Below are 2,622 nucleotides of genomic sequence, written 5' to 3'. Positions count from 1 at the left end.
GGGACCCTTGGGGGCTCCCAGAGATTGAATAACCAATCAAAGATTGGACAAGGGCTGGATCTAGGTGCCTTGCACATATGTAGCAGGTGTGCAGTTTGGTTTTCATTCAAGTCCCCCAACAACTGGGGTGGGGGCTGTCCCTGACTCTGTTGCCTGTCTATGGATCCTGTTCCCCTAACTGGGCTTCCTTGTTTGGTCATAGTGGGAGAGGATGTGCCAGTGGCTTGAGGTGCCAGTGTGGGTTGGTACCCAGGGGAGACCTCCTCCTTTTCAGAGATGAAGGGGAAAGACCATTTTGGGGGTAACTGGGAGAAAGGGGGACTGTGAACAATATAAAGTGAATAAATTAATTAATAGAAGAAAGAAAAAAGTGTTATTACTTCTAACAGGCAAGGCTGCTAAGGATTCAGAGTCCTCCTAAATACAGTTTTTAGGTTATTGTATTAGGTCAAGATGATGGTGAGGTGCAAAGATGATTGGAGACAAAGGGCAGGCAGACAAGTGAAATAAGACACAGTGTCCACTCTGAACTTGGGATTAGTTGAAGAATAATAAGTGTAGTAGCCATTCACACTTCCTTATGTACATGTGTGTATATCTTCAGTTCATCTATATGACACAATATGCCGTCTCTCTTCTAAGGTACTCTGCTGGTGGTTGTATTATATCACTATAATCAAACATTTGAATCAATTAATCTATAGAAAGACAATATGTGATTATGTTTCTGGAACTTCCAGTACCTAGCTGGGTAGCCCCATTGCTTGATTAGACAGTGGTTAGGGTAGTTCACCTTAGCATGAATGCATAGTGAGACAAACCTTTTACATCATGAGTTAGGAAAGAGAGAAGCAGAGAACAATACAATTCCCCCAAGGTACATCCTAGTGACCTAAGGACCTGCTACTAGGCTGTATCTCCCAATAAAGCCAAATGGACACTATTAGAGTTCTCTAAAGGAACAGAACACATACATATACATACATACACATGTATGTACACACATGTATACACACACACATACACACACACACACACACACACGCACATGCACCAGTGTGTGTATCTATATACTGAAGAAAAAAAGAACAAGTGTTAAGAGTTCCCTGGTCTGATCACTTTGAAATGAAGGCTCTAGAGAAATTCAGTATTTTCCTACCATTCATTATGAAAGAATCTACCCTGACACTGGGGCCCCAGTTCCTTCTGGAACATCTGTGGCGTCTCCCTTAGAGGAAGGGCCATGGGCTGGTAAGTGGAAGGAGAGCAGAAAGAAGATGAGAAAGCTGTGACCATGGTTGAGGGTGGAGAGGGACACTCACACGCACGCACACAAGAGGCCTGGTGGGGAGTGGCGCGGGATGGGATGGGGTGGGACGGGGTGGAGGGAATCTATATAGAAACGTTCATTGCCTTGCTTGCAGATTTCAGCTGCAGTCCTTCATTTTCAGCTTCGTGTTGTTTTCTTTGTGTGTCTGTTTCATGGCAGCTGGTTCCCTCACGGCTTTTGGTTGCTAAAAACACAGCCCAGAGTTATGCAGTAAGTAATAGCAGACCCAGAATAAACCTCTTGGGGAGCCAGGCAAGCCCTAAGGTCCCAGGACTCAAACCTCTGAAAGCCCATTAATGCATTCTGGCAGGGCCCGGGAAGCTCTTCCTTAGGAAGAAAGGCAAACCTTTCTAGGGCATGCACAGTCTCCAGAACATTGTGGAGAACAGAATGATGCTCCAGGAAGGGTGGTTTTGTGGAAGTATTTATTCTGTGAGAGACAGACAATGGAGCTGAGGGCAAAGTAGGGAGATGAGTAGTTCAGGCAACAGTGTCAGTGAAGGTGGACTGAGGGGGGCCTTCCTGAGGTGTCTGAGAAGGTTGGAGTTGATCTTTCTGCCACCACTATTTCCATTTTTTTTCTGAGAACCAGTATATAGCAGGAATGCAGGCAATACCTTTGTGTGTGTGTGTGTGTGATCTTGTTTAGAACCTCCACAGTCTGGAGGGATTGATGAAATCACCCAAAGTCAGTAATGAAGGACAAAGTTCCAAATGATCACAGAACCCAGACTCAAGCCTGTCTCGGACTGACTTCCCAGATCAGGCTTCCAAACACTGTTGTACACAGTTAGTGGCACCCTTTGCTTATGGAACCCACACTCCCTAAAAAGAACTCACTTTCTATCATAAAGCTCAGAACAAGACTATCCTGGGAATACTGTCGGTTAGCTCACAGGGGTGGCTCTCTTTGGCTTCCTGAGATATGTTTTGCTTATTTGGTGTATTTAGTAAAAAAAAAAAGAAAAGTAAAGAAAGAGTGAGAGAGAGGGGGGGGGAGGGAGGGAGAGAGAGAGAGAGAGAGAGAGAGAGAGAGAGAGAGAGAGAAGAAAAGAAGGAAAAGGAAAAAAGAAAAATGGGTCTATCTATCCATCCATCTATCTATGTATCTATCATCTATCTATGTATCTATGTATCTATGTATCTATCTGTCTGTCTGTCTGTCTGTCTATAAATATCTACCTATGTATCTATGTATGTATGTATGTACGTATGTATGTATCTACATGTGTATGCATGTATCTCCTATCTATCTATCTATCTATCTATCTATCTATCTATCTATCTATCTA

The sequence above is a fragment of the Grammomys surdaster genome, unplaced genomic scaffold (genome assembly GCF_004785775.1).
Source record: "Grammomys surdaster isolate TR1022 unplaced genomic scaffold, NIH_TR_1.0 130, whole genome shotgun sequence".
Lineage (NCBI taxonomy): Eukaryota > Metazoa > Chordata > Mammalia > Rodentia > Muridae > Grammomys > Grammomys surdaster.
The sequence above is the reverse complement of the archived record's forward strand: the minus strand, read 5'-3'. Positions refer to the sequence as shown.